Raw genomic sequence first — 15,717 nt, forward strand, 5'->3', positions numbered from 1 at the left:
CAGACACACACACAGACAGACAAATGCACATATATATTTTGTGGGGTGAATTTGTACTTTCAGAGTTACATTGTACTTTGCTCAAAAACTGCATGTATTCATGTAGAACTCTGAGCTCAAAAACTGCATGAATTTATGTAAAACTCCGTTATCTCACTTTTTAGATTAGAATCAATCTAAGCATCATTGCATAGACAGAGAACACAGGGGGCTAACACCTTCAGCATATTAGGTAAAAACAATGACTGCAGATGCTGGAAACCAGATTCTGGATTAGTGGTGCTGGAAGAGCACAGCAGTTCAGACAGCATCCAAGTAGCTTCGAAGTTACTTGGATGCTGCCTGAACTGCTGTGCTCTTCCAGCACCACTAATCCAGAACCTTCAACATATTGTCTGGCTATCACCATTGTTAACAGCCAACCCGAGAATGCAACTTTTTAAAAAAAGGTTTTGTGATTTACACATGAAAGAAGTGAAACTATCACTGTATTCTAACAGATGAAAGGCTTAACAGACAATCAATTTTTCAATGTATAGTTTCAGTTACATCACACTGTAAATTTTTGCTATAAATTCTGTGTTACGATCGAGCCCTCCACTACCACCTGACGAAGGAGCGTCGCTCCGAAAGCTAGTGTGCTTTCAATTAAACCTGTTGGACTATAACCTGGTGTTGTGTGATTTTTAACTTTGTACAACCCAGTCCAATACCGACATCTCCAAATCAAGACCTTACTTAGACATCGTGTTATTACTGAATTCAGCAAGTTGAAATCAGCTTCAAGTTACGCCATGCCATTTTGACAGAATGACAACTAATCATCCACAAATAAATTTGGCAAGGAACGTAATTCTTTTGCCTGAAGTCACTAAATAAACAAAAGCTAATGAAAGTAATAATACAATCAAAATGAATGATCTGATGGTAGTCATGTTACTCTGTCCTGCAAATATACTGTCATTTTCAGTCTCTGTCCTCCATCTGAAGCAGACTTTACATGAAGATATTTATCTCAACACGCAGCATTGATCTTTATAGAGATTTTCATCTAGATCTTCTTCGTATTTTGGCATTTCAACCAAAGCAACAGGCTTTTCCACGTTTACACCTGCTCACAAAATTTGCAATTAAAAACACATCCAATGTTCCACTCAATCCCAGCAGTTTACAACGTGCAGTTCAACTGTTAGAGGGCAATAAAAAACATTTATTAAGTTCTGACTGCTGTGCCTTGATGAAACAATTGTGTGATGAAATGCATTCATGGTTCTAAAAGCAGGATATTGATCAAAGCAAAAAAGTCACACAGACCAGTTTCTGAAGAGAGACAAACCACCAGCCGGGCGCCAAAATCTCACAGCGGGACTGTATGGAAAGCTCTGAGAGGAGCTTCAGGATCATCTCTACAGATATAAGTAAGTCCTGCTGTTAAGTTGAACATTCAACTCAGGCATGAAAAAAAAGATTTATCACTGAAGAACTGGCTGCGCAAATGATATTGTTTCCTGTCAGTTTTGATAGACTCAATTGGGCCACCCTCAAAGATATGGATATATGTAACACCAAGCAACATACCCACCAGAATGTCTGTTCTGCATGTTGCTTCCAATACCACCCTTCCCTCTCAATATTTCCTTTGAACTTGATTTGAAATGATTTGTGTGGGTTGTTCAATATTTGCTTCCTGCTATGATTTAATAGTGAGTGTATTGGAGAAAAAAGAAAAATTCTTGGAGGAATAAACAGCTATTTTAATCTCACACTTTCATATGATTTTCCATTCAACTATAATGGCAAAGTGCATCACAAAATGATACCAATCTATTCTAATATCAAATATAGAGTTTGCTCCTTGGGTAAGGTTAAAGAAAAAGTCTATAATAAACATTTATTATAAACACCTTCAGTTCAATAGTGACATTTTTATTGTAAAGCAATGCCAAATATAATCCACAGATAATTTGACAGAAGCAATCGAAAATGACTCATATCTAATTTCCAGATGGATTTCATCACATTAAGCTTCTGTGGAGTTCATTGAAAGTGCTTGATTTTTGTATCATTTTGTTATCTTAAATATTTCACGCCTATGACACCTGTATTGTTGTACCCAGAGGAGCATTTATTTAATTTTTGCTCAATATTGTGCTTATTGTGATGAGCTATTGGGAACATGAACACTTTGCGCATTCATAGGCACGTCAAACAAAGCCCAGGATAGTTGTAGCCTAGTTAGATGCGCAATGCAATTTCCTGTACTTTATCCTAAAAATGTGTTTCAGTTTTAATGTTTTAAAGACAACCACTCATTACTGCCTTAGGCATTGTGATCTGTGTCCTTTCTAGGGGATGTTATTTACTGCACACTGTTTAAGTTTAAATCTTTTGCCTAATAAACCATATGGAGATGCATAAGTAGAAATTGTGTTCATGCAACACAATTAGCAGCAGGAAGGAGTTGAAGATTTAAGAATCCTACAGAAGAAATCCTCATGGCAATCTTCAACAAGGAAGAATACTCCAGTGAATGGTAAATGCTTTCAGTCCTTGTTATAGACATGTTACGACAGGAGATGGTGGTCTATGGTAATGGCCCCAACTCAGAGTTCAGCAATGACTAAACAGATATCGAATCTCTGTGAGTTAGACATATAATCCTTGTGAACCAAGGAACACTTTAAAAGGATTCAGTAATCCAATCAATCCAATCTTAATTGCAGTTCAAACTGGGTGCCACTGATATAGCAAGCAGGTGAGAAATTGAACTAAAAGATGATGAAAGTAACATTAAACTGAGGTTGCAGACATGTACATGTCATGAACACAGTAATTACAAAGTTAACTGCAGATGTGGTAAATCCGAAACAAAAACTCACTGGTGAACAGAAAGCAAAGTCTAGTAACCCTTCTTCAGATAATGTTGGGCAGACCAAGGGCCTAAGCGGGCTTCATCTAATGAAGGAAGCTGGTGTGGACAAGCAGGCAAAAGTGGAAAGACCGTTTAGTAAGCTGAAAATCAATGCAGACCATAAGAAAAAGGCAAGTGATCCTCCCTAAGAGCTGTGATTAAAAACCAGGATCATTTGGTCAGACCACAAAATATTTTAAGGTGGCAATGGCAGGGTAGAAAGTATTAGGGCTCCTGGCCCATCTATTTTTTATCATCAGAGCAGCCACTTTCTCCAGTATTTATAAAACTTTTATCTCACATCATGTTCATCTTACCTTCGTTTGATGGTTCCAGGTGAGGAAGGATGCTCTGAGAGGTTGCTGCATCAGGCAATGTGGATTAGGCTGTTCCTCATGACCACGTCCTGGTGGGTCCTCTGAAGAGGCTGCTTTGCTGGCAGCTGGCGACGATGTGGGTCTGACCCCGGGATTCCAATGGCCTGGTTTTCCTTGAGGCTTCTGCAGCGAATTCACGGCAGGTGGTCTAGCCCAGCCAGGGATGCCTTGAGCTAGCTTTGGCAATGACTTGGGACTTCTTTGTGCAGCTTCAGTGGCTGTTTTCGTCAGCGGCATTGTGGGTCTCCTTGTGGTGGGGGCTTTTGCCCAAAATGTCGATTTCGAAGCTCCTTGGATGCTGCCTGAACTGCTGTGCTCTTCCAGCACCACTAATCCAGAATTGTGGTGGTTTCAGTCAGTCTGTTTTCTTCAGCATCGTGGTGGGTTTGATCTGGAATTCCAACTGGGGCTCCGCTCCTTGAGCTCATAACCATCAAATGGATCCAGTTAACTTTGTCTTAAATTCTCTTTTTTTAAAATTTATTTTTTCCTTCATTATATTAGTGTGGGAGGATTAGATTACTTACAGTGTGGAAACAGGCCCTTCGGCCCAACAAGTCCACACTGACGCGCCGAAGCGCAACCCACCCATACCCCTACATTTACCCCTTACCTAACACTACGGGCAATTTAGCATGGCCAATTCACCTAACCTGCACATCTTTGGACTGTGGGAGGAAACCGGAGCACCCGGAGGAAACCTACGCAGACACGGGGAAGAACGTGCAAACTCCACACAGTCAGTCGCCTGAGGCAGGAATTGAACCTGGGTCTCTGGTGCTGTGAGGCAACAGTGCTAACCACTGTGCCACCGTGCTGCCCACAAGGACTGTTATTCTGAACTTTTATTTCTTCATTTATCTAATTTATTATTACTATTTAGTACTTTTGAAGGTCTGTAATGCTGGACTTTATTTATTTACTTATTTAAGTCTATTTTTCCTCAGAATTTGTGCTCAAGAATCTGTAATTAAGTGCGTTTGTACGTGAGATGCTATTCTAAGTGGTGACTTTTAAACTTTAAGTTGTACACAGTACATGACAATACAGCTAATTCAAAGAGTGAGAGTAATCCAAAAATAAACTGTGATTAAAGAAGGAACCATTTACTAAAGTCATGTACAGATGGATTCATACAGTCCAGCTATGAAAATAACAGAATTACTCAAGGTTAGCTAAAGTTGGGAACACTCTAGTTCAAGCACAAGAAGGGTACAATTCTTAATTTTTGCAACAAAACATAGGAGAATCTTTCAATACAGCAACAAATAGATTGCAGCAACTTTTATTTTTAAGCAAGCAACATACAAATCAGATTAGGAAGACATAGCATCAGAGATAATATTACCAAGAAGGTGTAATCTCAGCATTTTCCACAGCTCAGGCTCACCTCCTAGCCCCAAAAACGACCTCTCAGGTTACCCATGATTGTGATAAAACTTTTTCTAAAGCAAATAGAAGCAGTGATGCACCATCTGAATGTGTTCTCAGACACATAATTGAGTTGTGGAGTGCAGAAATGATTGATAAAAAATGGAAATGTTAAAAAAAGCGCCTCCTGAAAATAAATCAGTAATAAACCTATGGAAGTGATGAGCCCATTGAAAGAATCAATCTGCAGATCCTTCTTTCTATTGGCACTGAGTTGTTGAGTGAATTTGTAATATGACGCATCAGGTGCAATGGTTAACAAATTGCACAAATGTGACCTACCACAAATGCAGGACCTCCACATTAATATTATGATGATATCTTTGAATCTACTTCATTGGTGCCTGGAGGCCAATGATCACATCTATGTCCTTGCATTGGTGACAAAAGCAGGATAATACTGCTTGCTGCCTCTCACATACCACTAAAAGCAAGCAGCAGTATCATGCCATTTGGTTCAATGCAAAATACCATTATATTTTCAACAAAGTATAATCTCTCATTTATATGCAAATACTTTGATGGAAATAGAGAATGGAAATGTTTGGGAAGCATATTCAAAATGAAAGCGGCTCAAGGAAAACCGATATAACACCATAACATCTGCAAAATAAAAGTAATGAACTAAGGCTTAAAATGAGCCTGATATTTATAGAATTTAATGTAAACATTTGGAATGGCTTAAAAGCTTTTGTTTCACAAAACCTTCACAGGAATGATGAATAAGATCAATTAGATTGCAGGGTGAGAAGAAACAGAATTTTGGACAGTCCCACATCGACTTAATTTTGCTCAGAATTAACCTTTTCTTGAGAATGTGAATTTTGACTGGGGATGCAAATCCAGCAAAATCACATTTCCAACCTATTATGCACCCTATTGATATTCAGTAGTTGATGTGGAGACTTCAGTGTGAGCAATAGCTGCAAGAGTTCGTGAATAGAATTTATTACATTCTGGAGTTTTGGAATCTGTGGTGTTCTTGACTAATTTAATGGTACTAAAAGTGAAATTTGTGCCTGAGATTTGTGAGAGCTATTTGAACTAGGGGAACATTGAGAGTTGAGATAAAGGACAAAGAGATTTCTGCTTTAGCCAGTTGCACAGAAGCATATGTTTCAGGGCCAAAATAAAAAGGCTGCAAGCTGTATTACCATCAATAAACAAAAGTGATTGGTCAATGAAGATCACAGTTTCAAAGGCATGTTTAATGTTTAACGTCAGACTGAATGGTTATAAATAGGTTTGAAGCCACGATATTGCCCCTTCAAGTCTGTGTTTTGCTTTGATGCAGTCTGAGCTTTAGTGAAATGTCGGACTTGATTTTTGTACAGTTCGACTAAATCTGGAGGCTCTTAAGAATGGTGAATGCGATGTGATTCCAGTATTCCCAACCCCATTCCTCTTTCTAGCATTTTTTCCCGGCACAGTTTAAAGACATAGGTAGCAACCCCACACGGTAGGCATTTAAAACTGCCTTGTAATTTTGATGGAGTTGACCACTTTTTGTGAGTAGGTAATGTTTGCATCTTCACAGAGGAACTGTGAACCACAAGGGAGCAATTGTCACAGGTCAAGAACCAAAAACAAAAGAAAAAGCTATTCACTATTTCCTTTGCTCCATGACTTTTTTTTTTAGCTTTTCATAACACGATCAATCACACAGAGCCATCCATAATGTTAGTGACAAAAAGCTTAAAACAACATCACATGTCTTAGTGTTAAGTAAACCAATTCCCAAGTATTGAAAAACTCTTCATGGGGAGTTTAAGTTATTATGATGCAATAAAGATATTGATCAAAACAAAGCCAGCTTTCTTCTGCAGTCTCTGTCAGCATTGTCTACAGGGGTTGTAGAGATTATTAAAGCTCAGCCTGGCATTCACAATAAGGTAATTTCAAAATTCAGTCAACTCATCATGTGTTCAAAGTGATCATGTGGAAATAGTTGCCATAGTTTCAGTCAACGCATTCTCCTCAGACCCTAAAATGGCCAGGACGGAGACAGCATCGTAGTGTTAGGGAATTTCCCAGTTCATATCTCCTTGACAAATGTCCAGCCCTTTATATTTCAATTGCCATATTACACCCCATTTCACAACAAGGAACAGGCTGGCAAGTGGGTGCATATGCAAGGGTTGGTTTGGGGGCATTGTGCTCAATGCCTAGATGCTTCTGCTGATGGTTTACCATCAGCAGAGTATGTGGCAATTGGCCCTCCCATCTCTGTTTAGTTCAACATAGGCCCTAAAATGTTCAAACAATTTTGACATACTGGCATCTTTCTGATAGGGAGGGTTCTGTGCTAAATAATGAGAGCATGGGCATTTGGTAGGGGGTATATTCCAGATCAGACACCCTAGCCCAACAGAGGGCATGCCAGGGACAAAAATCATCGCTTTCATACTAGATTGAGCCACCGGGGCTGGCCTCATGAACTTTGGTGTGTTTGCTGTACTCACCTCTCATCCAGAACTTGCTTAATACCCCTGTTTCTGGACCTGGTGCAGTGCATTGTAGCCAGCAATCCACATGGAGGAAGGACACCTTGCCTCAGAGAGGTGTTGAAGTTAAGACTTCAGGCAACTAATGCCTGAGCAATGAAAAAGAAATTTGTAGTTTCAGGTCAGCAGAGGGGAGCTTTTTGCATTCTTTCTTGGCAGTGGATAGGGGTCGCTGTCTTCATGCTCCATCCTGGCATCTGAGGACTCATGAAAAAGAGATTTGCCTGACTCACGCTGTGAGTGCTTCGAAGTTGCAAGAAATCAGCACAAGTTATCATTGCTTGATGGTGTCAGTATTTGTCTTTTCTTGGAAGGAAGAGCAGTTGATTTGAGTTTTAATGAAAAATAATGCTTAGTATGGAATTCATTATGATGTTATTTAGCTTATCATTCAAGCAAAGAAATCAAAATCTTATTGGACAATATTAAGTTAGATTTTAATAAGACACTATGTTCGTGTCAATAATTTGTGCCAATCTTGGAAAAAAGGGTGTAAAGATTACTAAAAGATGTAAAGATTATCATAAAGTACCAGTTGACACTGCAACTGGGCAACTTTTTTTTCAGTTTGGTGAAGGTTACAATCAATAGCAGATGACTGTTCATGAGGTGATGGTTAATTTAATTTCTTGTATGTTATTTGTACCTAAAAAGTGGATTATGCTGCTAATTCTTCTGATCAAACTTACTGAAGATATTAGCATTTAATTTTGACTTCTGAGTTGTGTCTCATTACTTCATACAGAACTGTCAAGTAACCTGTAGAAGATTCTCCTTTGGAAGTTAAAAGGTTATGGCTTTCTATAGTAACTTTGCGATTCGTGTAAACTCAACAATCAATTAATGTTCTTCGTACATTCTACGTCGTAAAACTTGTCGCTATTTGAGATGCAACATAATGAAACTGAACTCCCAATTAGGCAGTAGGATCAAAAAAGTGGTCACAGGCTTATGTACCTTCAATTAACCTTAGCAAAAGTGAAATTTAAATAGTAATGCCTCCCAGGAACATAATAAAGAGACATCTTTCCAATTCAATATTGCAGGACTGCACCAAATGTCACAAGCTAAAGGTCAAAAAGGCTGAATTTACCTATCCTGGTTGTAGGTATTTTGTCAAATGCTTGGTGCTTAGTCTGCCATGGCTCAGAAAGACTTTTCTCATGCAATCTTCTGATCTTAACCTCATTAGTTATACATTTGGACCTTATGGCACCAGTATTGTGGACTTGTATGGTTGTAGAGGTGTTGGTACATAGGTAAAGCCCAGCTGCTTAACATTTTCATTGCTGCAAGCTAGGAATTGGTCCTTACACTGTATCACTCAAAAATTCTAACTGAAGACATGGCCAGAAAGGAAAGTTCACACTCTACTCTGTGCCCAGAGACCTGGAAATGCTGGTGGATTGGTTGATAGAGAGGAAGGCAGTGGTTTATTTTACTTTCTGTCAATGCAGTCAATGTCACCGTACTCAGTATTATGAATATCTTTTCATTATGATAGTTCATTTTTTTCTAACGGGGTGGGGGGGGGGGCAGGGAGGTGGTGTTATAAAGATGTGGGTATACTGTACCTTTAAGAGACTTAAAAAGCTAGCAGTGACAGAACCAAGTGCTCTCAATAATATCCAATTTAACATGTGATCTAGCTATTGGGTAGATCGAGTATCTGGTTGCCTGGAGACAAAAGCAGATTTGAATTAGGCCAATCAGTTTAAATTATACCCCCAAAAATACCAAACTCCAATCAAGTTTGAATTTAGTATGTTGACAATTAGATTAGATTACATTACATTACATTACAGTGTGGAAACAGGCCCTTCGGCCCAACAAGTCCACACCGACCCGCCGAAGCGCAACCCACCCATACCCCGACATTTACCCCTTACCTAACACTATGGGCAATTTAGCATGGCCAATTCACCTTACCTGCACATCTTTGGACATTGGGAGGAAACCGGAGCACCCGGAGGAAACCCACGCAGACACGGGGAGAACATGCAAACTCCACACAGTCAGTCACCTAAGGTGGGAATTGAACCCCGGTCTCTGGCGCTGTGAGGTAACAGTGCTAACCACTGTGCCACCGTGCCGCCCCAATCTTAAAAGCAATGCACAATCCGATGTTTTGGTAGTATAAGACTGGGGGAAATTGAACAGTTGAGAGGAGAACTGCCAAACAAATGACATCTACAAACTGCCCAGAGAATAGCTCTCTTAAAGGTATCTTTATCTTTATCGATTAGTAAACTGTGAAGCAGAATCCCCAAGAAGAAGAAAAGAAAACAGGAATTCAGAGAAGGACCAAAAGCTGCCTGGTTTTGAGATAAGAAGTTTTGTTTTGTAAATCTTAATCAGGAGTTTTATCAGACTAGTGTTGCAGAAGGGGAAGGTAAAAGATAAGTTAGAGGAAGGAGTTGTAAATAGTTGTTAGCTATTCATTCTTTGTTATACTTTAAGAAATAAAGTTGTTCATTTTTACTTTAATAGTTCTTGACCTCTCAAACTTTCACAGATTACTGCACAGGATAAATCTTTTCTGTGTTGCTAGTTTAAATTAAGCAGGAGGGTTTACCCCATGTCATAACAGTTTGGGGCTCGTTGTTGGGATTTGAAACTGGTTTAGATAAGATTTAAATTGACTTGGGAGTACGAAAATTCCCAGCAGATTTAAACATTTGTAGGTTAGTGTCCTAGAACTTTACATAAATTGTAAGTGAGACAATTTATTTAATTTTGATGATGAGTGGTTGAGTAAATTAAAAGTGAGAGTAATGGCACTTAAAATTGCTAAAGAGGTTTTGGGATTTGAAAATGATCCTCAAACTTGTTAATAAAGTGGAGAAGGAAAGAAAAAATCTATACTTTCAGATAAGTTAGATTTGGATTTAACCAAGGACAAAAGTAAAGCTGAAGTTGTAAGAGAGTAGACACACTTAGGTGTGTCAGAAAAACAGACAAGTGCAGTAGAAGTAGAAGAACTTAAATTACAATTGAGGAAAATGGAATTAGAAGATAAACTGAGAGAGAGAGAGAGGAAAGAGAGACAGAGAGACAAGGTTCTTAGCTGAGCAAAGAGAGAGAGGAAGACAGACAGAGAAGATAGAGAAAGAGAGTGAGAGAAGAAAGAAGGAAAAGAAAGAGAGAGAAAGTTCTTAGCTGAGCAAAAGGAGAGAGAATTTGAACTTGAGAAGTTGCGTCTTGGTCAACAAAGTCAAGTTAACAGGATGGAGATTAAAAGAGCAGTTAGCGATATATACAAATATGTCAAAACTCTGCCACATTTTAATGAGAAAGATGTTGAAGCCTTCTGTATTTCATTTGAAAAATTGGCTGGGCAGATGGAGTGGTCTGAGGATTTATGGGTAATGCTAGTTTGGACTAAACTGGTAGGCAGAGCTAGTGAGGTGTTTGCCGCACTGTCAGATGAGGGGTCAAGAGATTATGAAGAGGTTAAACAGACTATTTTAAGTGATTATGAATTGGTACCAGAAGCATATAGACAGCAGTTCAGAAAAACAAAGAAGGAACCAGGTCAGACTGATGTTGAGTTCGAGAGGTAAACATAGTCATTTTGATCGATGGGTACGTGCTTTGAAAACAGAGAAGACCTTTGAGGCTGTAAGAGAGAATATTCTGCTAGATGAGTTTAAAGACTCACTTCTAGAGATGGTAAGAATTCACATGGAGGAACAAAAACTTCAGGAAGTGAGGAGGGCAGCAGAATTAGCAGATGAGTACATGTTGGTGCATAAGACAAGCTTCCAGCCAGAATTTCATCCTGTGAGGGCTAGGAGTTGAGTGAAGGGGCGATCCTACATTACAAAACCAACAGTAGAGAGCACTGGTAAGAATTTACCACAGGATGAAAAAGAAGCCCAAGAGGGTGGAAAGGAGATAAAAGGCCTCAGGTGTTTCCACTGTGGTAAAGTGGGACACATAAAGTCACAGTGCTGGTCATTAAAGAAAGGCACTTTATGGGAAAAGATGTGTCAAAAATTGCTAAGGCAGTAGCATTAGTGAAGGTAGTAAAGGAGACCCCAAGAAGAACCAAGGAGCTGCAGGAGAGTGCACAGCCTGGGCAGAGGCTGGGTATGGAGTTGGTACCTGATCTCTGCAAAGAATTTGCTTCTGTGGGTAAAGTTTACCCAGAAAGAACAGGGGGAGAAGAACAAAAAGTTATAATTTTGAGAGATACAGGATCTAACCATCGCCGATAGTACGAGATGAATATGAATAACTCTTTCTGATCTGTTACCCAAGAGTGTGGTAATTTATAGGATAGATGGACAAAAATTTAGTGTTCCCCTATGTAAGATCGGGTTGGACTGTCAACTTAAGGCTGGGGAAGTTACAGTGGGAGTGATTGACAGAGTGTCAGTTCCAGGAAGTCAGTTTGTTCTTGGGAATGATTTGGCAGAGTCCAAGGTGGAAGTGATAACTCTTGTTGTGGAGAAGCCCAAGGAAGACCAAGAAACTGAGGAGTTAAAACAGAAATATCCTGGTATTTTCCCAGACTATATGGTAACCGGATCCCACTATCATAAGTCAGAGCATGAAGCGAAAAGTAAAGAGAAAGTTGAAGGAGTTGAGGTTCAGTTAGTGGACACCCTGTTTGACGTAATGGTGCAGGAAAGGGTCAGACAGAAGTGTTTAGTCCTGAAAGGCTAAGAGACTTGCAACAGCAAGACAAGACGATAAAAGATGCATATGTGGATACGTACTCCGAAAAGGAGGCAGAGAATATTCCGGAGAGTTACTATCCAAAAGATAGAATCCTAAGATGGAAATGGAGACCACAGCAGGTTAGTGCAGAGGAGAAATGGGCCTAATTGCGCCAGATTGTGTTGCCGGTAGCACACAGACAGGAGGTATTACGGTTAGCACATGAACTACCTGTAGGAGGTCACCTAGAGGTACGAAAGACTCAGGGTAAGGTGAAAAAACATTTTTATTGGCCTGGAATGCACAAGGATGTGGTTAACTTTTGCTGTATGTGTCTTTCATGCCAAATTGTAGGTTAGCCACAGGGGGTAATAAAACCAGCACCTTTGTTGCCAATTCTCACATTTGAAGAACCTTTCATGCGGGTTATAATTGATTATGTAGGTCCCCTCCCCAGAACTAAAGGTGGGGACCACTACTTGTTAACCATAAGGGATGTGTCTATCAGATTTTCAGCGGCAATTCCATTACAGAGTATCAAGGCAAAAAGGGTAGTAGAAGTGTTAGTAGCTTTCTTCATATGGTATACGCTACCCAAAGAGATTCAGTCAGACCAAGGGTCAAATGTTACTGCTAGGCTGTTTAAGGAGGTTATGGAAAGCTTAGGTATACAGCACTTTAAATCCAGTGCATTTCATCCTGAATCACAGGGAGATTTAGAAAGGTGGCATCAAATCTTAAAGATCATGTTGAGAGAATACTGTCAGGATTATTCAAATGATTGGGATAAAGGTATCCCATTTGTATTGTTTGCCATTATAGATGCCCCAAATGAATCTACTCAGTTCACTCTCTTTGAGTTAATACTTGGTCATGAAGTGAGAGGCCCTTTGAAATTAATTAAAGAAAAATTGACAGGACCAAAGTCAGAGATGTCACACTTAGATTATGTATCAAAAGAGATTAAATAGAGTAGGTGAGTTAGCTGAATAGCACCTAAAGAATGAAGCAGGTGGCAGATAAAAGCTCTCAGAATCAGATCTTTTCCTGAGGGGATAACATGTTATTCGTGTAACCAGTGATAGGTGATCCCTTCAAAGCCAAGTTTAGTGGTCCCTATCAAATTGAGAAAATGTTGAGTCAGGTGAACTATCTAGTAAAGATGCTAGATAGAAAAAAAAATATCGAGTGTGTCTTGTGAGCATTTGAAACTGTATTTTATTAGAGACAAAGAACTGGAGAACCAAGTGTTAATTACTGCCCGACAGAGTGAGGAATCAAATTCAGATGATATGGATTTTGTTGTGCCTCACAATAGATTAAAAAATGAAGAAGTCCTTGAGGAGTGGGGTTGTTTAGTAAGCTATCTCAGGACCATAGAATGCAGTTGTACAATTTGTTACTGTAGTATAAGGACATATGTAAGAATCAGATGAGAAGAACTTAAGATATTGTCTATGAAGTAGACGTAGGGAATACTGCTCCGATAAAACAACACCCCTATCGGCTTAATCCTTTCAAAGCCAGACAAGCCCAGATGTAGGTGGAGACCATGCTCGATGAGAACATCATTGAACCAAGCCAGAGCGAGTGGAGTTCAACTGATCATCTTAGTTCCCAACTGGACGGGACTCAATAATTCTGCACGCATTTTTGGAAGGTCAACACTGTTACAAAATCGGTTATTGGTTTGCCTGTGCTGACTTGTATGGACAAAGATTGGAGGAAGTTGTGGTGAAGACAGATGGCAGGACCAAGCAATCAGCAAGCTTCAGCTATTAGGCTTCTACTCTGACTTACAAGCTCAAATTTTGCTCTGTTTAGTTTCGTGAGAAACGAGAGGAGAATTGGAATTTACAAATAAATGAGGTAAGTTGGACTAATAATGAGGAAGCAAGTGTGTAGGAATATGTGATTTGCTACTCAATAATGAGATTCTGAAGTTGGCTTTGAGGGGCAACTTTTAGAATTTTTGTCTCTCAACATCAAGATTTCAATTTTTCATTCTCACTGTATTTTTCTAACATTCTTGCCAAGGTCCACATCACTCTAGGGAGGGCAAAATACTGCCCACTGGTGACGAATGCTCTTCATCCTTATCATGCTTACAACAACCACAGTTAGGATGCAAAGCAAAAGAAATTCTAAAAAAAAGAATAACAAAGGAAACAAAAAACAGTGGAATTTTGGCAGTTCCAAAATATTATCTGCTGGTGCCTTTCATTGTGGGATCGGCAGTCAGATTCTGTTGCTAATGTTAATGTTGCTGAGGTTTTCCTACATGTAGGGGCAATTCTACATTGCAACAATGCTTTGTGGTAGTAAGTAGGGTTACATTTCTGCAGCAATATTATAAAGAACATTTTAAACTTGTCCAAGAACAACTTTGCTGTATCTACAGAAATTGATATACTTGCTTTTGAGAAATGGACCTGTTAAAAATCAAAGGAAAATGTACGTGGTCAGCAATTGTGACACACGGGCATGTGATACGCTCAATTATTCTGGAATGCAATAGCTGGAACATGTATCCAATGACATTTCTCTTGATTTTCAGGATGTCGTCACACGTCAGTGGAAGTAGGATGTGCCCGGCTTAATTCTAACTATGTTTATCATGTGTATGAAGTATACTGCAATGAAATTGATTATTTCTCCATTAAGTACCAGTGCCTGTCCATATTACTCCAAAATTCCAATTCAGCGGCTGAGGGAATTCATGCCAGTGTGCTTTAGAATTTGATGATCATTCCTTAATTTCAGTGTGGATCAAAATGTTATATTCTAAAGATTTATACCCAATTGGAAGAGAAAAGGTGAAACTTGTTCCTGTCAACTTTGGTTTCTCTCCTCCCCAATGTTTTTGTTGAGGTAAAGTTTCATGGGAGTCAAACATCTTCCTGCATGTAGCCATTGTCAAAATGTGAACTTTAACTTTGGGTCTGTCCAAACTGTTTCAAAAACGTGGAGTAACGAAACCTTGTGAAATCCAACCTCAACCGATTCCCCTGACGTATGTGCTTCCAACTTGAGAGTGGCACAGACGGGGACACCTAGTTACTATACTGTTCCCTACATCAGGGCACTGCCTATTCAGCTCCATCCTACAACAGGTTAAATCAGCAAATTCAGTGCTTGCTAAACTGGAAGTTTCTAAGTCCATATGACTCAGATGCTCATTGGGTAAGATTTAGATTTCACAACTTTTTGTTCCATTATAGCTCCATAGAAACCCTTGGGCCTCAGACTTGGAACAGGTTGTTAAGTTTTCATCAGTTAGATAAATAAGAATGCAATTGACCTCTGGACGGTAAGCATAGTGGACCAGAAAAACAATCACCAGCCTCGGTGCTCACGCACATATATCAGCATTTTCCAAATCTGTTGCTCAGCATTGCAGTTAGGAAGCATCAAAGCAGCATTCATCCTTCATTGTGAAGTGTTGGAGAGTAACAAGAACAATTTAATCAACCTAGTTGTAGGGTTTTTGAAAAATGGAGAGTACAATGGAGAATGTAGATTGTAGGGAAGCAAAGAGAGAGGGGATCACTTTGGAGGCTGTGACCAAACTATATTATGTTACTCAATGCAGTTGACCAAAACTAACTGACTTTTGAAGTTCTTTCCTAAAAACAAATCTAATTTTTTTGTACTTTTTAAGTTTAAATTAAAATTTATTTTACCATCATTTGCTGAAGGCAAATAAATAATACATTCAGTTTAAAGGTTCTGCCTCTGTCTGTATCTACTCTCTGGCATTACTGGTCATTCTGTTATTACATGTGTTTCATTAATGTAAGTTTGCTGTAACGTGATTGACGAATTGGGA

Source organism: Chiloscyllium punctatum, chromosome 14 (assembly GCF_047496795.1).
Source record: "Chiloscyllium punctatum isolate Juve2018m chromosome 14, sChiPun1.3, whole genome shotgun sequence".
Lineage (NCBI taxonomy): Eukaryota > Metazoa > Chordata > Chondrichthyes > Orectolobiformes > Hemiscylliidae > Chiloscyllium > Chiloscyllium punctatum.